The sequence below is a fragment of the Ornithorhynchus anatinus genome, chromosome 12 (genome assembly GCF_004115215.2).
Source record: "Ornithorhynchus anatinus isolate Pmale09 chromosome 12, mOrnAna1.pri.v4, whole genome shotgun sequence".
Lineage (NCBI taxonomy): Eukaryota > Metazoa > Chordata > Mammalia > Monotremata > Ornithorhynchidae > Ornithorhynchus > Ornithorhynchus anatinus.
The window spans coordinates 14,315,159-14,339,044 of record NC_041739.1 but is presented as its reverse complement, the minus strand read 5'-3'; the positions used below and the strand labels follow the sequence as shown (position 1 = coordinate 14,339,044).

Sequence of the window (23,886 nt, the reverse complement as noted above, 5' to 3'; positions counted from 1 at the left end):
ATAGATCAAAACCAGCTAGGAATCAGGGAACTTGTGAGATGTGTCATTCCTTACAGTAAGGTGTTATCCATTAGGGTACTCCTGAGATCCACTGTGTTCTTATCTGCTATTTGGAAGGTAGAGCTGGAAAGATTGGTAAGTGGTGAAGTGATGTTTAATTAATTATTTGGGTACGTAAAAAGTGTTTTGGATGATAAGACATCCCATAAGGTTCTAATTAAATCAGGTAATTATGCAACCTAATGGCAAAGCAAATCTAATGTAGATCAAGGTAATGCATATTTGAAGAAGTAATTTAAGCTATTTAAACCCATCAAATTGGCTGTGAAAATTTTAGCCTTGCTAAAATTTCTTAATGCCCTCCAGCGGTTTCAGTGTTAATATAAAAGAAAGAGAGAAAAATTCAGGGAAGGAATCATGCTGTTTCATTTAATCATGGGGCATCCGATCTTCCAAAGGAGATATATAAGAAAAGAAAAGAGCAGTCATTGTTATGTTGCTATAAGATGAGAAAGATTGGAGAGAAGAGTATTATTCGTCTGAGAGTGTGATGTTGTTGATAGCTGTCACAGATTCCCATAAACTCCTTGTTTAAGAACCTTCTTAACGCTCCTTTCAGATTTCTCCTGGAAGTTGAAGAGGCTGATGAATACTTCTGTTTTCTGGAACATTCAGCCAAAGTCAGAACTGGAAAATATAAATGCCTTGAATTTCTGGGCAGTCCGAGGAGATGGCCCTTCTGGAAATCACATGTTTAATTAGTCAACTTCAATAGCATTTCCTGAGGGCCTACTAGGATCAGAACTGCGCAATGCTTTGTGCCCAGCAAAGGATCTAATCTTGCCCGCTGAAAAGCTTACAATCTTATTCACAATGTATGACAACCAGATTAAAGACGAAGGAATACAAAACCCAAATGAACGAAACATAGGAAAGGCAAACAGGGAAAGGACAATAGCAGTGTCCAATCTTTTTTATGGTTGTAGGAGTGGTACTTAGGATAGATATCCAGTACTTCTAAGATCTTATAATTCTTTAATTAGCAAGGGAAGCTGCCAAACAATGTGATCTTGTGACAGTCAAACCAACAACAGTGAAGCAGTGCCAATAACATCACACTTCTACTGTGTGGATATGTGATAGCCAGGCAATCCTCTGTAGTGAGTTGAAATGAAGTACTCGTAGAAAGAAGGCCCGAAGGAACACTTTAGAGGCTCAACAAAGGAAAGCTTCAAATGATGCGGCATAAACAGCAAACCTGAGAGAAATATCCACAGAAGACAGGTCACCCTGGCCATCTGCAATCAGCAGCACAACTTCTGCCTTGGAGTAGGGGCTTCAGCAGATCATTACACCAAAAAGAAGGAAAGAAAATATTGCCAGATATTGTGGGTAAAAAAACAACAGTGCATCAAAGGGTAATTTTTACAAATACCATAATTAGATACATAATGTATTGTGTTCGTGTTTTTTAATAGAATCGCATTGTCTGTAACAGCATCTTCAAATCCAAAAAACACTCCCCTCTACACCCATCTTAAAATATACAGATATATGTACACGCTTACAGTGGGCTTGTTGGAAAAAGCAGAGAAGCAAAATGGCTTGATGGTTAGAGCCCGGCCCTGGGAGACAGAAGGACATGGGTTCTAATCCCAGCTCTGACACTTTTCTGCTGTGTGATCTTGGGCAAGTTGTTTAACTTCTCTGTGCCTCAGTTCACTCATCTGGAAAATTGGGATTAAGACTGTGAGCCCCAAATGGAACATGGAATATGTCCAACCTCGTATCTGCTCCAGTGCTGGCATAGAGTAAGCAACTAATAAATACCATTAAAAAGTCCACAATACAATTGCAAGCAAAGTATAGCTGTACAAAAAGGAGTAGTGCCTCTTTTCCCTTATTTATTTTTATTATCTGTGGGTAAAAGAATACCCCAAAACTGAACAAATTTAATCAAACCTGGGTTTAAAAATGTAAGCTTCTGATAAAAATCAGCCCTGCTTTTTAGTTATTGAACTGCAGTCAACACTCTTTTCCCCATTTTTCCTGAAGTTCCTTTCATGCTTAGTTACCAAGGGTGATGTAAGGACAGGTGAAGGGCTTTAATTCACAACATCTTTAGTAATGTTGGTTTTTTCAATCTTATCATTGTGATGTGGCTTTTAATTTGGTAACTATTTGTTCCTTTGGGCTTTAATTCCATTTAATTAAAATCACAATGAAAACTGAGTATCCTTCTCTTCCTCAGCTGAGGTTCACTTATAATTCCAAATAAAGTGTCTGGGAACTGTCAGACTTGAAATATAATTGCTCTTTAAGATGCACGCAGATAACAGTGATGAGGAGTCTCTACATAACTATGCTAATGCAATTTCTATCTTTTTTAATAAAAACCAACAAGGTTTTAAGAGACGAGACTAGTTGCTGAACGTTTTTCTCCTTCGAAGATTTGCAAATCTGGAAAGGATAGCCATCCAAAATTTAGATAGAAAAGGAAATCCGGGGAAAGAAAAGGAAAAAGAAAGAGAAGTAGTGCTTCCTAGTGGACAGAGCATGGGCCTGGGAATCAGAAAGACCTGGTTCTAATTCCGGCATAGGCATGGACATATTCAGCCCATACCGGGCCTGCGGCTAGTAGATTCTCAGGGCCTCTACACGATGCATGATGGCATTATATCATACTGTGGATGACAACATTGGAGCCATCTCCCTGGTCTGATTAGAGAGAGTCTGGTGAGGAGTCTTTTCCTCAAGTCCCACTGCCCCATCCTGATGGGGACTGATCACTTTGAGAGACACATGGATGCCCTGGGGGACCCTGAAGGCATGAGGTAAACTCCGCCTGTACCGGAGAACCAAAATGGAGGCAGAGGGAACTTCTCTCCCTTTTGAAGCTGAGGTAAATTTGACTCACAGTGAATTTACAGGTAGGTGAATTAACTGTTTCTTTCTGTCAGTCCATTTTTTGTCTCCAAAACCTGTAGATTAACAGGAGACAACTTTGCAGACTTAACTCTTCAGGCTGAACTGTGAAGTCCTGCCAGGTCATCCTTTCACTACTGTGCTGTTTCCATGCAGGTTTTGATTGCTGATAATGAATTCCAGGCCCAAATGAGCAGTAGTGAAAGTATCAAACAGTATCAAAATCAGGTGGAACTTCAAAAATAAAAAAAAAAGAGAGATGCCCAGAACAACTGAGCTGTCTTCAGTCCTTTGGAGTGCAATTCAATTGTATTTCAACAGATTTCCCACAAGTTTGTTCCGCTTGATGTTTCTCAAGCACAAACTGCACTGCTCCTGAAAGTATCCACGATTGTCTTCAAAGAAGGTAAAAACTTCTTCAACTGAACTGTGCCGTGGACTGGAGAGCTACATGGAATAACACTAAAGTTATTTCACTAAACCAGTCCTTCACAATTGAATGGATTTTTTTCTTTTAATTATGTCCATAGATTTTGGATTGTTCTGAGGACTAGCTTGTAGAGACTATTGGGACAAGATCTCTGAAGAATTTCTTTTTTGTTGCTTCCTGTGACTTATATTGCATATTGTTCTTATTTCCCCATCTACATCACTCCACTAGACAGCACACCACCGGCAAGCTCATCGTGGGTAGGGGCTGTCTCTCTTTACTGCTGTATTGTACTTTCCCAAGCACTTAACATAGTGCTCTGCACACAGTAAGTGCTCAGTGAATGCGACTGGATGATTGAATGACTGAGTCAAAGGTTCTAATCCCGGTTCCACTGTTTGTCAGCTCTATGACCTTGAGCAAGCCACTTAATTTCTCTGAGCCTCAGTCCCTCATCGGCAAAATGGGGCTTCAATACCTGTTCTCCCTCCTCTTGAGACTGTGAGCCTCATGTGGGGCAGGGACAGTGTCTAACCCCATTAACTTGTATCTGACTCAGTGCTTAGTACAGTGCTCAACAGATAGTAGGCACTTAAATACCACAGTTCTTATTACTCTGGAGGTAACTGATGAGTAACCGTCGAGCTCCCCTTTCCCTGTCTGTTCTCCCTGCTCCTCTTCTCCTCTCTATCAAGGTCACCTCCAACCCCCAAATCTGGTGGGAACAATTTATCAGTGGTCTTTATTGAGCATGAACTGTGTGTGAAGCACTGTACTAAGCACTTGGGAGAGTACAACATCCTGACATAAAGAGAACTCCAATTGAGTGGTTTCTCGGCTGCTCCTTTTTAGCGGTGAGCCCGATGCCAAGCATAGCAGACATTCAGAACCAGCAGTGGTTATTTTGGTGGAAGAACTGGATGTAGAAAACAAGACGATCGAGGAGGGACACATTCCACATGAATCTTCCTGGACCCTGAGTTTACTTCTGAAGTTAGAACACAGGAAAACCAGAAAGGGGCCAGAGTAGTATTTGTCAGGTAGTAAGTGAAGACCCAGAACTACTGGCTTATCTCTTTTCTCCAACCTGTTTGCAATTAACCCAGGTAAAGTTCCTCAAGCTACCTGCTATTTATTTCAGGGAGAAAGACAGTGCATCCCTAACAATTTAGGATGAATGTATAGAAGAGTAAATTTATGCCTCTCCTCCAAGCACACTTTTGCCTCTTTTGGAGATTGAATTGGAGACTGGAGTTTGCCACAGGGGCAATAAAGACCAGAGGGCCTAACCGGGCAACTGCCTGCTGGTTCATGGCATGGCACAGACACTAGGTTGAAGTCACTTTATCCATAAATGGACCTGCAAATTTAAAAAAGTCACTTGTACTCACAATGTACAGCTCCCTCATCCTGCCTAGTCGCTCACTGTATTCCGTGCGAACCTGACTGTCAGGAACATGCCAGTGCCAGGGCACCACATTAAACTTTATTGCTCAAATCAATTCCTACTCACAAGTTCTCAGTCCTGAAACCTGAAGACTGAGGCTTGTCTGCTGTTCTCAATGGGAGACGCTAATCACGCAAGAAGGAATGCTGCTCTCATCAAGGAATGGAATTTCCTTGTCCTTACACATAGAAGTCTGCAGAAGGCCAGGAGGAACGTGGGAGCCCCACAAAGCTCCTAGGCTGGTAATCAAGGCCCCTCTCCAGACACCCAGCGAGAAGCCACAGAAATGTGAGACTTCAGCACCTCGGAAGGCTGAGGCCTATGGCCTGGGAGAGGACAGCTCCGTCTGGAACCACGGGGACTCCCATCAACTTCTTCTCGGGTCAGGGAGAAGCAGCGGCAGTGCCTTGAGGACTCCTCAGCCCTGTCGATAGGATGCAGTTGTGTCCGCTGTATCTGCTGGGCCCTGGACGACCCAGTCTGAAAGGCAGTGTGGTCTCGTGGAAGGAGAATGGGCCTGGGAGTCAGAGGATCCAGGTACTGATCCCAGCTCCGCCATTTGTCTGCTGTGTGACCTTGGGCAAAGTCACTTCACTTCTCTGGGCCTCAGTTACCTCATCTGTAAAATAGCGATTTAGACTGGGAGCCCTATGTGGAACAGGAACTCTGTCCAACCTGCTTATCTGGTATTTACCTCAGCGTCTAGTAGAGTGACGGGCCCATAATAAGTGTTTAATAAAAGCCACAAAAAAAGGTGAGAGTTCACATAACTTACATGAACTCTTTACTTAAGTGGAGTTCATTATTTCTACTATTAATAAAAATAACCACAGTCATGGTAAATTTATTAGTGCTTAACACTGTGACCCTTCCCGTCTGCCTGTCTTCTCGTTCAGCCTGCTTCTCTCTGTCCATCATCCATCTGCCTGTCTGCCAAGAATACCAAACGCCGGGACAGGCCACCAAGCCCTCTGCCTCTCAGGCTAGCACGTGGCTCAGTGGAAAGAGCCTGGGCTTGGGAGTCAGAGGTCATGGGTTCTAATCCCAGCTCTGCTACATGTCAGCTGTGTGACTTTGGGCAACTTAACTTCTCTGTGCCTCAGTTACCTCATCTGTAAAATGACAGGCCTACGTGGGACAAGCTGATAACCTTGTATCTACCCCAGATCAGTGCTTGGCACATAGTAAGCGCAAAACAAATACCAGCATTATTCTGTGAGCCCCATCAAGGACAGGGACTGTGTCCAACCTGATTTGCCTGTATCCACCCCAGCGCCTAATACAGTGGCTGGCACATTGTAAGCGCTTAACAAATACCACAATTATTATTATTATTATTCCAGTAAAAACAAGGCAATCAAATCAGATATAGTCCCTATCCCTAGTATATTTGGGTCTCATAGTCTCAGGGTGGGAGATCAAAATCCAGCACTGCTATTTACTGAATGCCTACTCTATGCAGTGCACTATAGTAAGTGCTTAGGAAAGTACAGTACAACAGAGTTGGTAGACACGATCTCCATCCATGACGAGCACACAGTCTAGATAGGGAGACAGCTGTTGTCAATAAATAAATAAATCACAGACATATACGTAAGTGCTGTGCAGCTGCAGGTGTGATTAATACCAGGTGCCCAAAGAATAGGGATCCATAGGCCCAGATGATGCAGAAGGGAGAGGGAGTTGGGGAAAAGAGGATTGAGAGCAGAGCAGATCAGCAAGATAAGTGCCAGATTTACAATGTGAGATTAAGAATGAAAAATCAGTCTGGAGAATTTGATTTTCTTCTTATCCTTGTGTGTATGCACTGCAGAGCATATTACTCAGATTTCCAAAACAGATAGATGATACAAAATATGCATTTTTCTCATGAGTTTCCTTTTAAGTTAAATTGATTGTTATTTGCAAATGATGTTATGGCAAGGATAATGATAAATCCGCCGGTGAAGTCAGGCGTTCTTACTATAGAATAGTTACCATGGAAACCCAGACAGCAGCTCCCAGTTTTTCCGGGCCATGTGCTCTCCCTAAATAAATAATGAAAAGGTGTCCCCTTCCTTATTTGATGAATACCAGATCTGCATACTTAATGGATGTTTGCCATTTTAAATATCACCAGCATTTCCCAAAGGCAAAATTGATGGCATTTCAAAATGGGGACATCACAAAAGGGTTTATGGCCTGTAGGTTGAATCTCAAAAAATGGACATAGATTTGCACTGAAGTGTCACCCAGACTAGAAATATACTGAAGATTTGTTCATCCCCCTCTTATTCCTATTTATAGCTAACTCTAGAATGCAGGGGGAAAGAAAGCAGCTTTTGAAAATGTCTGGGCTTTCAAGTGGCAGAATGAAAAAGTCACACGCTGTTAAACTTGATCAAGTCATCCCTTCACATGGTAGAAATCAGCAACGTAATGAGGTCTTCCCACCCCCCCATCCCGGCTTGTTTCTATAAATGGGCCCAATATGTACAAGTCGTCTAGAATTCTTTCTAAGCTCTTACTAACTCTACCAAGCATTAGGAAGCATACGCTGTCTTCATCAGTGCTCATTCCAATCTGTCATTCCTGCATCCTCTAAGTCATGGAAAGTGTCTAAATATAACCCTGAATCCAGGAAAGAGAATTCAGCCTAGATGACTGAAACTTTTTTTTCATTATTATTATTATGGTATTTGTTAAGCTCTTACTATGTGCCAGGCACTGTTCTAAGCGCTGGGGTGGATACAAGGAAATTTGTTGTCTCTGGAGAGCAGGTGGGCAGGAGGAAGTTTAGGGAAGGAAGAAGAGGATAATATAATTTATTAAGTGCTTACTGTACGCAGAGCACTGTACTAAATGCTGGGAGAGAATCCACAGGTGGGAATTTGATATGGTTCCTGTGTCTCAGGGGGTTCACAATCGAAAAATTAAAGTGAGAACCTTAAGAAGGAAATTTTTAAGGAGATTCATCATTTTGACTCTTTGATCTTCTCTCCTTTCCCCAAAACAATTCATTCTGAGTGTACTAAATGTTCTTCCCAGAGCTCTGTGACTTTACACTATGAATTTTCAGCATCTCATTCTTGGAGCTCTGGAGAATGAGATGCTGAAAATTCATAGTGTAAAGGAGAGAAGCTTTTCCTTATGATGAAACAACTTTCTTAAACAATTGATATTAGAGCTGCACAAAGATGGAAAGCACAGAAGGAAGAAAACTGCAATTATGTCTACAGAGGGAATCATGGTTTATGCTCTCTAAGGATCTCTTCCTAGCTCAAAATGGATTATCTTATGAAAAAAACAAAAAAAATCCTGGGAGGAAGGGAACCTACCCCATTCGTATGTTGCCAGTTTGTCATTCCGAAAGCTTTGACGAGGTCCATTAGCTGTAATCCCCAGGAGCAGAGGCTTTGGGTCAGAACAGGTGAAGCTCAATGGAGTGAAAGTCCATAAATTCTGGAAAAGTTTTTTTTAATAAGGAATCCCAGATACAGCCAGAGATGGCCAGAATGGAACAGATCGACTTATAGCATAAACCCTTTAGGGATATTTCTTTATCCATCGTAGGAAATCTCTGAAAAACCTATTTTCATTTCATCACTTCTTTTTCTTAAGGAGAAAATTTCAGTTCTCCTTATCCCTTCCCAAACAATAGTTGCTGCTTCATTTTTGAATTATTGGAAATAAAACCTTTCTATATATAACGACATCTCTTTTGGCACCTTGTTTATTCCTAGACACTTGGGTTTTCCTTGTAGGTCCAATGTAGAGTAGTTTCATTTGTAATTTAAACACTCTGGACCATAAACAGATCTGAGGAAGGGAGGAGAGGAAAAGAGCCTGGAGGTTCTGGGAGAGGATTTGATTTAGCCAAGGCCACCCCGAGAAGAGCCAGGAGCCCAGGTCTGATTCATTTTTGGTGACATTTTCTAGTATTCATATTTCCTCATTAGCTCTCTTTTTACCTTAACTTGTTTCTGATTTAGTTTCCGTGGTGGGCACCCATCTCCCTAGTTCTTCGATCAATCAATCGATGGTAGAAGCAATATGGCCTCATGGAAAGAGCACAGGCCTTTCTGGGTTCTAATCCTGGCTCTACCAATTGCTTCCTGTGTGACTTTGGACAAGTGGCTTAACTTCTCTGTGCCTCAGTTATCTCATCTATAAAATATGGGATTAAATCCTCCTTCCTCCAGTTTATACTAGGAGCCCCATTTGGGCCAGGAATTGTGTCCAACCTGATAAGCTCGTATTTATACCAGTGCTTAGAACAGTCCTTGACCAGCAGTAAGTGTTTAACAAATACCATTAAAAATGGTATTTACTGAATATCTACGGTGGGCAAAGAACTGAACTAAGCATTGGGTGAGTACAACAGATGCAAGACACACTTTCTCAAGGAGTTTACAACAACAATCTCTTCCCTCCCTCTATGAGGAAGAAGATTAAGAAAATGGTTAGAGGTCAGTGTATAGATGCCCAATCTATGTTTTGCCTCTGTGGAGAAGCTTTTCCAACTGGGGAGGCACATGGCCTAGTAGCAAGAGCACAGGCCTGGGAGTTATGCAATCCCAGTTTGACTCCCAGATCTGCCACTGACCTGCTGTTGGGCAAGTTCCTTATACTTCCTTTATCTGTAATTTAATGTCAGTCTTCCCCAAGAGTTTGTAAGCATGATGATGACAGGGTTCATGTCTACCAGCTTTATTGTATTGAACTCTTCCAAGCACAAGTACAATGGTCAGCCCACAGTAAGCACTCAGTCGATTGAATGATCTAACCTCTCTGGGCCTCTGTCTCCTCATCTGTAAAATAGAGATTTATTCAATCATTCGATTGTATTTACTAAGCACTCGTGTGCAGAGCACTGGACTAAGCCCTTGGGAAAGTACAACACAACAATAAAGAGTGTCAATCTCTGCTCACAACGAGCTCACAGTCTAGAGGAGGGTGGAGATTAGATAGATTGTCATCCCTAGGTGGGTCAAGACCTGAGTCCGATTTGCTTACCAGTGCTTAGCACAGTTCTTGAGACATAAGTGCTTAATACAAGCTACTGTCGTTTTTATTACAGGGTTTTATTGCCCTCATCAAGCAGTAAGGATCCTCTAGCTGATACACAGCATGTTTTCCTACATTGTCTTTCTGAACCCGACACGTCATCATGAAAAAGATGGCCACCCACACCCACCAATCCTTTTCTCCAAGAAATCAATCAATGGAATTTATCGAGTGCTTACTGTGTGCAAAGCATTGTACTAAGGAGTTAGGAGAGTACAATACAATAGAGATGGCAGACACATTCCCACATCCTCCAGGAGCTAAAAGTCTAGAAGACTAGAAAGAGCATATTGACCCAAAGTTTCCATGGTCTGGCAAATGCCTTGAGAAATTCTGGGCTATCCCTCTAACTCCAGGGTCTTCCTGCTCTTTCAGGAAAAAGAAACCACAGGTTAGTTAAGGGTATTTGTTAAGTATTTGCTGTGTGCCAAGCACTGTACTAATCACTGGGGAAGATAGAAGCTAATCGAGTTGGACACAAACCCTGCCCCACATTGGGCTCATTGTCTTCATCCCCATTTTATATATGAGGGTAACTGGGGCACCGTGAAGTTAAGTGACTTGCCCAAGAGCATACAGCAGACCAGTGGCAGAGCTGGGATTAGAATTCAGATCCTCTGACTTCCAGGACTGTACTCTTTCCATTAGACCACACTGTGTCCTTATCCTTGTGCTAAGATAGTACAAAATTTAGCAGCACATATTTTTAAAAGAGCCAGTTGTCTAAACCATGATAACCATCTTTTTCTCAAAGACTTCAGACCCAGTGAGTCACCGTTGAATCCCTACACTTCAAACCAAATTTATTAAAAAGAGAAAACTCTCATGCTTTCTAATATTTTGTTTCCTCTTCCCTACCCAGCAAAACACAGTATCTGCTTGTATTTACAAAGAAGTGTAGACACCTGGCAAAATTGCTTGGCCATTACTGATATAGAGACCTCAACAAAGGGAAGTGCTGAAGCCTAGTGGAAAGAGAATGGGCCTGGGTGACCTGGGTTCTCATCCTGACTCCACTACTTGACTACCGTGTGGGGCAAAGTCACTAAACTTCTCTATGCCTCAGTTTCCTCACCTGTAATATGGGTATTAAATTCTAATTCCTCCTAATTAGACTGTGAGCCCTTTGTGGACAAGGTGCTGTGTCCAACCTTTTTATCTTGTATCTACCCTAGTATTTGTTAGTATAGTGCTTGGCACACAGTAAGCATTTAATAAACACCATAAAAAACACGGTAGCTTATGTTGTACTCTAAGGTTGTCCTGCTTTCGACAACCAGCATCATCAAGAAGAAAGGGGAGAGAGGAGCTCTAATGTTGGAAATTATCATGGGCTGTCAGGGCGCTCGATTGCTGTCATGAATGTAACAGGATTGTCCCAGGACCAGCTAATGGAAGAATAACATTAACCATGAGCTCCCAGAATCAGGCCAGCATAACAATAATAATAATAATAACTGTGGTGTTTGTTAAACGCTTACCAAGCAGCGTGGCTTGGACTTGGGAGTCAGAGGTCATGGGTTCAAATCCCGGCTCTGCCACTTTCATTCATTCATTCAATAGTATTTATTGAACGCTTACTATGTGCAGAGCACTGTACTAAGCGCTTGGAATGTACAAATCGGCAACAGATAGGGACAGTCCCTGCCCACTGACGGGCTTACAGTCTTGTCAGCTGTGTGACTGTGGGCAAGTCACTTAACTTCTCGGTGCAGTTACCTCATCTGTTAAATGGGGATTAACTGTGAGCCCAAGAGGGACAACCTGGTTACCCTGTATCTCTCCCAGCGCTTAGAACAGTGCTCTGCACATAGTAAGCGCTTAACAAATACCAACATTATTATCAGTATTATTACTGGGTTCTGGGGTGGATACAAGAAAATCAGGTGGGAGACATGATTTCACTGCATCTCAGATACAAGAGAACTGCAGGGAATACATCAAGACCGTGGACAATGTCGGCAAATTTCACAGACTCATTGGACTCCACCACTAGACCCAGGCCCAGGCAACTAATTAAAGGAGTTTCACTGTCCCGAGACTCTTATGTAGACTTAAAATAACTCCCTATGATATGACTGACCATGTAAACACTGAAAGGACTTGTCTAATCCTTTCACCATCAGCTGCAGAATACAATTCGACTTGGACTATTCATCCCATTATAAGGACGTATTCAAGGACATCACAAGGAGTCTGGAAGCTGGTGCCACCGTATAACCCAAACATGGATGCTAGTGCCTTCCAACTCAGCAGATTGAGCAGAGTTCAATCAATTGCAACTAATCAGATTAGCAGATTGAGAACATGATCAGAACTATTTGAAACTCGCAAGATGAAGATCCTCAACATTGATGTGTGTAATCTGTAAATGTACGCCTAAGATATACTGAGGATTCTTCTGGTTCATCAGTCCATTCCTGGCAAACGCTGTGCATAACTGGAGGTCTCTAGTGTCAACCCAGATCTAAATTCTGTTACATTGAACAGCAGCACACTGTTCAATGGTGCAAGGATAGAGTTGAGGTCACATTTCCAAGAAGGTCACTGACAGGTCTTCTTTATCAAAACTGTTCTATTTTCTTTAGAACACCCTACTGAAAAAGATATATTATTGTAGAACAGCATAGGAAACCACTGAGTAAGGTCAGTACTCTAATAGGGGTGAAATGGGAAGCATGGCCAATTGTCAAGGTAAAGGATATTACCAATGCCTGACCAGTCAGACTAAATATGGCTATGGGAAGATTAAAGAGCTTCCAGCAACTTCTCCTTATGCTTTTGGCATTGTTGTTGTTGTTGTTTTTTTTTTAACATTTTGACCTATCCTCTTCTAGACCCAACCCTCCCAACACTTGATTAGCTGATCTGAAAGTACAAAAAACAAAGAAAGTATGTCCAGAGATGATGGTTGCTCCAATCAATAGTTAGGTCAGCTCTAATTGAGGGCAACAAAGGAACAATTATGTGTTCCTGTACTGTCCTAAGGAAAACAAAACCAAATTTAATTCAAAGCCATTAAAATTTCATTTTAGAAAGCAAAAGGAATTAGGAACCTGGGCCATGTGTATTTTCTTTTAATTTTTAAATAGCTCTAAGCTATCCCATCATTTATATAAGAAGAGATGTTTGGCATTTCACAGTAAATATAAATTTTAATTTTGGCAACCAATCTTTTCCCAAGAGCTGCATCTTTTCTCTTTTAATTGAGTCTGGTCATCTTCTACAACAAATTGAAATGTTAGGTCTTTTCTATAGTTCTGAAGCTCCTTAGCCTCCAACTTGCTGTTCTCTCTGCCTTGCCTTAAACCCTTTTTTTTTTTTTTTGCTAGGATTGATTGTAAACTCCTTGAGGGAAGGGATTATGCCTCATACTGCTCTTTTCCTCTCCCAAGCATTTACTGCAGTGTTCTGTGCACAGCAGGAACTCGATAATTATTATTGATTGATGCATGTTTCCTAGAATTAAAGAACAGGAAGGAAACTTGAAAGGATGTTCGGTTCATTTCCTGGTTTCAGGTAGATGAAGCCATGACCCAGGATTAATGGCTGCCTACTCATTTTTTTGAAGATTTCAGGGAGTGGAGACTATTCCATCAAGATAATCTAGAAGTTCTTCTTTTGTCCACCAGATTCTCTCCCTGTTCAATTTAAGCCCATTTCCTCTCTCTTATTCAGCTCTCAGAGAAAATGCACAATAGCTGTTCAGTAGCCTCCTCTTAGAAGCCTTTCATGAACATGAAGACAGCGATTAAGTCTCTCTCTAAGATAGACCCCTATTTTCCATCTCTTTAATCATTTTGTTGCTTTTCTGCTGCCACTCTTCATTTTCCCTGCATCCTTTTTAAAGTGCAGTGACCAAAATTGGGCACCGTAGCAACCTGGATAGCTATCTGAATACATCTGCCGCTTCACCTAGGCAGGATGATATTTAGAGTGATTTGGTCCAAGAGACGTACTGGCACATTTAACCCTACGATACAACCAAAACCAAGCAGGTAGTCATTTTCAATGAACATTTCCTGGAGTACTTTTTGTAGGCGTGACGCTGAGAAAAATCATATCGGGTCCCTCCTCAATAGAAAGGAAGAAAAAAAGAAAAATCGAATGCCAAAGCTCTAGATAGAGCAGAGATCATATCTGTTGATTCTATGGTACTCTCCTAAGCACCGGGTACAGTCCCCTGTACACAGTATGTTCTCAATAAATACTTTTGATCGATTTGATTATTATTTTCATATGACATTTGCACTTACTGTGTGCCAAGCCCTGCTCTAAGTGCTGGGGTAGATGCAAGTTAATCAGGTTGAAAACAGTCCCTGTCCCATCCATGTGGCGTTTACAGTCTAAGAAGGAGGGAAAATAGGTTTTTAATCCCCATTTTATTGTTGGGGAAACTGAGGCACCGAGAAGTGCAGTGATTTGCCCAAGGTCAGGCATCAGGTGAGTGGCAGATCTGGGATTAGAACCCAGGTCTTCTGACTCCCAGGCCCATGCTCTCGCCACTAGGCCGAGGTGCTTTTCTGATCTACTCTAGACAGGATGCAAATGGGATGAGAGGAGATTAAAATAAATTGGGTGGGGTGATCACTGCTCTATGTGGTAAAAGATTAGCATTCGGTACCCAATTGCCTACACTTCCATTTCAGGGACTGAGTTTTTGAAGTTTGAACACGCCAGAGGAAAGCCTCCTTCCCCGACACCTTCAACTGAGATCAAGGAGGAAAATATAACCTCCTCAAGAGCAAAGGTAGCTTAAAGATAACATCTATTTCCTATGTTTTTCCATTTCCATAAGCCTCTTGATTAGAGCTAATCAAAGCCAAAATGAATTTTCCTGACAATTTAGCATAATTGCCTACTGGAGTATAAATCTTTGTTTTTGAAGTACTTTTAAAATTAATATGACTATCCTGCTGCCACAGAGACTATAAAATGCTGTTTCAATTGTAAGAAAGCTTTACGATACATACTATGGCAATTACATTACAGAGTTCACTTATCTTCATTAATTTCAAATTGAAATAAAATCAATTAAAATATTCTGCAGCCTAATTAAATTGAAAGAAGAGACTAAGCAGAGTCTACTTATCAGGGTAACCTTGTGTTGCTCTGGTAGGGATGAAGTGAGGGCAAGACGGAGAGAGACAGAGAGAGAGGCACAGAGAGAGAGAAGCAGCGTGGCTTTATGAGCAGATCATAGGCCTGGGACTTACGTTCTAATGCCAAGTCTTCTCTCTGCCTTTTGTGCGACCTTGGGAAAGTTACTTAACCTCTCTGTCCCTCAGTTTCCTCATCTATAAAATGGGGGTTAACTATCCGGCTTCACTCCTACTAAGACCGTGAGCCCCACGTGACTAACACGCATCTACCCAACCTGGGTAACATGCATCTACCCCAGCACTTAGAACAGAGTTTGACACATAGTAAGCACTTAACCTGATACCCTTTAGAAAGAAAGAGAGAAAGAGAGAGAGAGAGAGCTAGAACAAGTCAACTATTATTATTTTTTTAATAATAAAACCTGGTTTTATTATTAACCTGGTTACCCAACCTAGTTAACATGCATCTACCCCAACACTCAGAACAGTGTTTGACATATAGTAAGCACTTAACCTGATACCCTTTAAAGAGAGAGAGAGAGAGAGAGAGAAAGAGAGAGAGAGCTAGAACAAGTTAACTATTATTATTTTTTAAATTATTTTCTGAATCTTCCTGCCTTCACACAGCATCACATCTATCCCATCCTGGTCGGATTAAAATTGGGATAAATTTTAAAGCCCTCTCAGTTAAGGAAATTAATTGCTTGATGGGATTCAGAGGAATCGTAAAATCCTCAAATAAATATGTCATTTTATGGGCTTCAAGCCTTGTATGGGTTGGTATCGTTTCCAATCTCCACAGCAGGACCGAAGAGCCGGCAGGGATTGAATAGGCTCTGGGCAACAGTTATGAATGGGTCATGCAGTTTCCGTCACCTGGAATATCGTGCTTGCCTCATTTTAGGGAAAACAAAGTAGAACTAGAGAAAATGCAAGGAGAAGGATAAGGGTAAACTGAAAAGGTTGATTCTTCACTCTCTTCGTCATTCCTTAAATTTGTACAACAGTTTACTTTTCCAAAGCGCTTCCACATCATTTCACCACTTTTCTCTGTGAGGCAGAGAAAAGCCAACATTATTAGTCCCATTTTACCCATTTGACAGAGAAACCAAGGCACATAGAGGTTAAGGACTTGCTCAAGGTCACTTAGAAAGCCGGTGGCCAGAGCTGGTAGTAGAACCTGAATCTTCTGATTCCTGGCCCAATTTTTTACCCCAAGACCATGCTATTTCACTACGAGTGCTAGGACTCTACAAAGTTCAAGGTTTACCAAGGATATATTGGAAGTTTACAAAATTTTGAAGGATCCAGATACACAACACAGAATTGTTGGTCACCAAACCCCAGCACATCTGGATGAGGGAGCACCCATGGAAGTTTCAAGATGGTAGGTTAAAAACAAACAAAAGAAAGTACTTCTTCACACAGTGGGTGATAGGTCCATGGAATTTCTTACCTTTGGAAATTGGGAAGGCAGAAATTCTCAGGACACACTCATGCAAGAGAAGTCTATAGTGGGTGACTAGAGGGAAAGTGAGGGAGACTACATGGTTTATTCATAATCATGTGAGGGTTAATTCAAGGAGGGTATTACACTTTCTTCAAACACTCTATTGCCAGAATACCGCACTGTTCTTATATATATTTATATCTTATATATAATGTTCTTAAATATTTGTGAGTGCAGCAGCATGGCTTGTGAGAAGCAGCGAGGCTTAGTGGAAAGAGCACGGGCTTGGGAGTCAGAGGTCATGGGTTCTAATCTTGGCTCTGCTGCTTGTCAGCTATGTGACCTTGGACGAGTCACTTAACTTCTCTGTGTCTCAGTTCTCTCATCTGTAAAATGGGGATGAAGACTGTGAGCCCTACTTGGGACAACCTGATTATCTTGTATCTACCACAGCTCTTAGAACAATGCTTGGCACATAGTAAGTGCTTAACAAATACCAACATTATTATCATTATCTATCTTTCTTGAATGCTACAGAATTTTCAATATGCACAGACCGAGGAATGGTTTGTAAATTCTTCTTTTAGACTGTAAGCTCTTGAGGGCAGGGATCAAGTATAGAAACCTGAGCAGTCTTCTCAGAGTTTAGTACAGTGTTCTGCAGCCAGTAAGCATTCAATCAAGCATTCAATCAATCAATAGTATTTATTGACAGTAAGCTCTTTATGGGCACAAAATGTCCCTGCTAATTCTGGCGTATCATCTCTCCCAAGCACTCAATAAATACCATTGATTGATTGATTGATTAATGAACAGAGCACATTTAATCCCAGCTCCACCACTGTCTGCTGTGTGACCTTGGGCAAGTCACTTAACCTCTCTCTGCCTCCATTACCTTATCTGTAAAATGGAGATTAAGACTGTGAGCCCCACGAGGGACAGGGACTGTGTCTAACCTGATCAGCTTGAATCTACTGCAGCATTTACTACAGTGTCTGACACATAGTAAGAACTTAAATACCTTAAAAAAAAAACCACTGATCAATAGCTAAAAAAATTCAGTGGGGAAGCATTTGTGTCCTATCTGATTATATCTACCCCAGTACTTAGTACAATGTTTGGCACATAGTGCTTCAAAAACACATTTTATAGTAATAATGCATTATTATTTGATCAGTTTTAGTTATAGACTCCGCTTTCCCACCATCCTTTAAAATATCTACTACAGATGAAGGTAACTTGGGACAGGATCTCAAGTCCATTAAGTTAGGAAACAATAAATAAATTCCAATGAGGGGCAGTAAGGACAGACCAGAGTTGAAATTTTGCAGCTGCAATAAAGCTTATATTGTCCTAAATGCCAAAATAAGACCCCAACCTTGAAACCTGAGCTGAACCAAGGTTCAGTAACTTATCACACCATGATGCATGGTTTAAGTGCTCTTTCCTCACTTGATCATCCAACTGTTCTTCCTTCTGTCAATATTAGGTGGAAAGTGATGGTGGAGGAACGGGAAGAGCAGGAAGGGGGTCTCAGCAGTGTACCAATTTTATACAGCCCCTGAAGTTTCTAATTTACATTCTGTGACCTTCAAACACTCTGATCTTTGTAAGGGAAATAAATTTGTTTTTGAAGTTGTTGCTGGATTGCTCTATAGGGTCAAGCCTCCCTAGCAGTTTGTGTCTTGATTTCTGTTCGTCTTCCTTACAATGTTAGGGGTGAGGGAACAATGAGAGGAGGGGAGGCGGAGGCAGAATAGCAATCACCTTTCAACCTTGACTCTATTGCTCATAGGCCTGCATCAAGCAGGCATGATGGCAATGGTGTGGTGTGATGAGGAAGACAGAAGCAGGCTCTGATAAATGTTCAGCACAGAGTTCATCATAGTTTCCATTTACCCAGAGGCACAAATAGCTCTCACCTCAGCCCGTTGGCTAGTGAGTCCTGAACTTGGACTAACTGATCTCGTCTTTCTGTGATCAGAATTTTAATCAATCAGTCGTATTCACCGTGTACTTGTTGAGTGCAGAATACTGTACTAACTGCTCGGGAATGTACAGTAGAATAGAATTAGCAGACACGTTCCCTGGCCGTAACGAGCTGACGGCTTAGAGGGGGAGACAGACGTTAATATGAATAAATAAGGTCAAGAGCAGGTGTAATTTGGGGTTGGTTGATCTCCTAAATTTAAGCTATGTGAATCTCTACATCAATTCAGCCCTCAGTACAGGTGCAGTGGTGGGGGTGAGGGTGAAGCGGAGTGGTGGAAAGGAAGAGGAGGAGGAGACGATGCCTTTGGAAATAGGCACCGCTTGGTGATCCCTACCTGTGGACCATTATTACTCATCACTAAGGAAACTGGGTAAACTGCTGGACATGATCTGATCCAGCAAGGGCTTTTCCGTTGTTTTTAAACAAAATTCTGTTCAATAATGCCCCCCCCCAAGCTTCAGAAATATCTACCTGACTGGTACCATCCATTTCTATGGGTGTGGAAATGAAACATACACTGAGTTCAGGATTCAGTACATCAGGGTTCTGTGCTCTTTATTTCAACACTCACGGGGTTTTAATGGACTGTCAGAAGCTGCTTTATTTATGCTGGGGAGAAGGGGGAGTTTAAGTAGCTGTGACTTTGCTTTGACGTTGTTCAGTTTGACAAGTATGGGAATAGAGAGAGGGTGAAGGACTGTATTCTTATCTGCTGAGAAGCAATGTTTATATTCCGCTCATTATTGAACTGGTTCGTTATGACAAGATTAAAGTAAACGGAAGCTAGAATGGGGCCTTGTTCCCTGTAAGATCAAAACCATTAGGGTTTTATTCATTCACTTAATCAGAAACAGCCCAGGGAGGGAGGAAAGGGTCCGGAGAAGGGAGACATCAAGAACAGGGACTATTTACTTGTCTATCTTCTTTCTACAGAGGGTGTTCATGATTTTAAATGGTTTTAAATGCTCATTCATCTCCACATCAAACAGAAACTCCTTACCAGTGGCTTTAAAGCACTCAATTGGCTCTCCCCCTCTTATCTTACACCTCACTGATTTTCTACTTCCACCCTGCCCCATCGCTTGGTCACACTCTATCTTGACCTCTTCTATCTCAATCAATTGGATGTATTGTGGACTTAATATGTGCAGAAAACTGTTCTAAGTGCTTGGGAAAGTACAATATAATAAAGCTGGGAGACAAGTTCTCCATAAGGATTCAGAGGGAAGGGAAGCAGGAGGAAGGTTTTATCTACCCAACCACTCAGAGCAGTGCCTGGCAGGTATCCAACCTTAAATCTACTCCAATAGTACAGTTCCTGGCACATAGTAAGTACATAAACACTACATCTATGTAAATACTTATAGATAGGTATATATATGTATTAAAAAGAAGTTTACAGCCTAGGGGGGAATCAAACACTAAAACTTCTGATAAATACCAAAGTGCTGCAGGGCAGAAGTGGGGTGAATAAAAAGTACAAATCCTAGAGCAAGAGCGAATCAACCCCTTGTCCACATTCTTCCTACAGCTTGGAACTCCCTCCCCACCCCTCATCCCATCTTCAAAGCTCTGCTAAAGTCATAAGGGACCTTCCCCACCTAAACCCTTACTTCCTTGACTTCTGCATCACCTATATGCTTTTGGGTGTTTCCTTTAAGCATTTTGATATTCACTCCTCCTCCAGTCCCATGACACATATAAATAGCCATCTATAATTTATTTTAATGTCTGTCTCCCCCTCTAGTCTGCAAGTTCCTTGTGGGCAGGGATCATCTATACCAACTCTTTAACACTGCACACTAAGCATTCGTTAAATACCATTAATTGATGGATTAAATGATTCAAGTATAGTAAGGATTAATCTAAATATCTCTAATGTCAGAAGGAAGGTTCTCTTACCCATACTCTGATATCAGGCTAGTTTTATTTATGTGTGCTGCTACTCTTATTCTCCCACCCACCTCCCAGCTTCTTCTGAATCCCTTCCTTGCCTAGACTCCATAGTTGGTCCCTTTACTTGCTCCCAACTGAATCGGTAGTATTTATCGAGAGCTCATTTCTGTGCAGTGTGCTCTATGGAGCTCTTGGGAGAGAGCAGCAAAATGAGTAGGGGTGATCCCTGCCCTCAAGAAGCAGACACTGTCATGAATTACAACTAGAGGAGAGCAATGGAGTTTAAAGATATGTGGGAGTAGGGTGAGTACTTGAGTCATGGGAGGCTTAAGCGCAAAGCTGATTTAGGAGCCCAAGAAATGGGAAGGGAGATGAGAGATTAGTCACTGAGATGAGAGATTAGGCTTTGAAGCTAGGGAGAGTAGTGATCTGTTGGATATGAAGGGTGAGAGAGTTGCGGACAGGAGGGAGAGCATAACCGAGGGGTCGACGGTGAGAGAGATGAGTGAGGCTCAGTGAGTAGGTTGTTCTTACAGGAGCAAGTGTGTGGTTTGGGTTATAGTGGAAGAGGAATGAGACTTAGTAGCAGGATAAACCTGAGTGCCTTAGAAGAATACAAATTCATCCAATCGTATTTATTGAGCTCTTACTGTGTGCAGTGCACTGTATTTAGTGCTTGGGAAGGTACAATACAAAAATAACCAGTGACATGAGGAAGCAGTGTGGCTTAGCGGAAAAAACCCGGGCTTGGAAGTCAGAGGTCGGGTTCTAATCCCATCTCTGCCACTTGTCAGCTGGGTGACTTTGGGCAAAGCACTTCACCTCTCTGTGCCTCAGTTACCTCATCTGTAAAATGGGGATTAAGACTGTGAGCCCAAAGTGGGACAACCTGATAACCTTGTATCTAACCCAGTGCTTGGCAGAAAAAATAAGCACTTAAATATCAACATTATTATTATTATTCCCTGCCCACGATGAGCTCACGGGGCTGGGGAAAGGGGGAAAAGCAAAGAGATAAATAAAATTACAGATAGGTACATAAGGGCTTTGGAGCTGGAAGGCAGGGAAGAGCAAAGGGAGCAAGTCAGGGTAGTGCAGAAGGGAGGGGGAGATGAGGATAAATGGGACTTTAAATCATACATTACCTTGTGCAAATGAATGATATAATAATAATAACAATGGCACTAGTTAAGTGCTTACTGTAGTAAGCCAAGCACTTTTCTAAGAGTTGGGATGATACCAGTTAACAAGATTGGACACAATCCCTGTCCTGCATGGGCTCACACTCTTATCCTCTTTTTACAGATTAGGTAACTGAGGCACAGAGAAGTGAAGTGAATTGCACAAGGTCACACAGCAGACATGTGGCAGATCTTGGATTAGAACTCTGGTTCTTCTGACTCCCAGGCTCATGCTCTATCCACTAAGCCACATTGCTTCATAACAGTACTTGTTTAATGTTTACTATGTGCCAAGCACTGTGCTAGGTGCTGGCGTAGATATAAGATAAACAGATTGAGCACAGTCCCAGTACCACATGGGACTCACAGTTTACCCAGATTACTTGGATAAAAGGTCAGCATTTACTTTTCAATGCCAATGACAACTATTATTTATAAAAGACAAACTAGGGAGTCCTTTGCTCATTTTTTAAGAAACTGGAGACATGCAGGTTAATTCTCTAGTCACCACTTATAGTGTAAGGCACAGATCTATTTAAATTATCCAGATAATTGAAAATACTTTGATTTATGTATATATATATGTATACACATAGATAAAATATATCTGGACCTCAGGAATATATATATGTATAAATGAGGTCCAGATATATTTTGATGCCTGATTATCTAGATATTTTCTAGTCTAGAACTGACCTTAAAGGAATCTATTAGGACTAAAATATTAAAAATCGTTTTACTACTAACATGTTTACTGCCTCACTTTACTGTCATCTATGCCAATTTAATCCTATTTGGACCTCAAAAAATGGAGAGCAGTGAAAGTGGTGAAGACTTTGCTTTTTTCCAGTTGGAATATAAGGAGAGTAGCAAAGAGCCCCAGGGATCAGGCAATCAAATTTATTGAGTGCTTACTGTGTCCAGAAGACCGCACTATGCACTTGGGGGAGAACAATGTAACAGATAGGTAGACATGTTACCTGCCCACCACAAGCTTACAGTCTAGCAGGAAGACAGACATTAAAATAAATCATGGATATGTACATAAGTGCTATGGGATTGAGGGTGGGGTGAATAAAAGGAAAAAATCAAAGAGCAAGAGTGATGTAGAGGGAGTAAGGGAAATGAGGATTTAGTAGGGAAAGACCTCTTGGAGCTGTGATTTTAATAAGGCTTTGAAGGAGGGGAGACTGGTGGTCTGTTGGTTATAAATGGGGAGAGAATTCCAGGTCAGAAACAGGACGTGTGCGAGGGTTCACTGAAGAACTAGATAAGATCTAACTGAGGTGTGTTCTGCAGGTCCATCACAAGGAAATGGGCCACATAAAGATCTTCCCTTTCTTAAATTAAAGTAAAACTGTAGGTTTTAGGTGTTTCTTTCTTCCATATCAGCAGGAGTTTTTAAGGCAAGCGAAGTATTCGAAGAAGGGCAGTATTTGCGATGAAGGATAACTAAGCAAAGGCAAACAGTTTTACCAGATTTGCAAGGGCAAGAATGAAACGTCTTTCTCATCAGTAGCAGTAACATGCCAGGAACCAAAACTGCTTTCTCCTCCCCTCCATGCAATAAATTACCTTAATTATCTTGATAATTGCCTCAACTCTCCACTTCACTAGACAGTCATAAACATAGCACTGAGTTGCCATATGTTCAAAACTAGCTACTGTTATTATGTCTGAGAAAGATTCAGTCCATCAGATCTATATATCTGAGAAAAAGAAGCAGCATAATCAGCACTGCTTAAAATGGGGCTAACCTTCTCACTGTGCCTCAGTCTTGCCCGTCTCTCCACGAACCCCTTAGCCCGCATCCTGCCACTGGCCTGGAACGCTCTCCCTCCTCTAATCCAACAGACAACCCCTCTCCCCTATTTCAAAGCCTTATTGAAAGCCCATCTCCTCCAAGAGACCTTCCCAGACTAATTTCCCCTTTTCCTCCTCTTCCACTCCCTTCTGTGTCACACTGACTTGCTCTCCTCCCTTTCCCAGTCCCAAAGCACTTATGTACATATCTGTAATTTTATTTATTTGTACTGATGTCTGTCTTCTCTACTCTAGACTGTGAGCTTGTTGTGAGCAGGGAATATCGCTGTCTATTGTATTTTACTTTCCCAAGCGCTTAGTACAGTGCTCTGAACACAGTAAGCGCTCAGTAAATATTTTTGAATGAATGAATGAATACAAGATAAAACCACATAGGGCTCACAGTCTTAATCTCTTTTTTTACAGTTGAGGTAACTGGGGTACAGAGAAGTGAAGTGAAGTGAAGCTTCTTGAATGTGTCTACCAACTTTTATATCATACCCTCCCAATTGCTTTGTACAGGGCTCTGCACAAAGTAAGTGTTCAATACAATTGATTGATTGTGTCTTCCACTACAACTGTTCTGTCTCAAGCACCCAACTCAGGGCTTTGC

The 23,886-nt window shown here is 41.6% G+C and overlaps 1 long non-coding RNA gene across 1 annotated transcript in view; it reads right to left on the bottom strand.

Moving 5' to 3' along the window:
• Window positions 1-417: 417 nt before the first annotated feature.
• The window catches only part of LOC120638716, a 33,010-nt gene continuing 9,541 nt past the window's right edge, over window positions 418-23,886 (bottom strand). Inside the window, exons 2-3 of the long non-coding RNA XR_005660601.1 lie at window positions 1,259-1,336; window positions 418-687 (exon numbers count right to left, since the gene is read on the bottom strand). This is a non-coding gene — a long non-coding RNA (uncharacterized LOC120638716). The remainder of the gene's footprint in view (window positions 688-1,258; window positions 1,337-23,886) is intronic.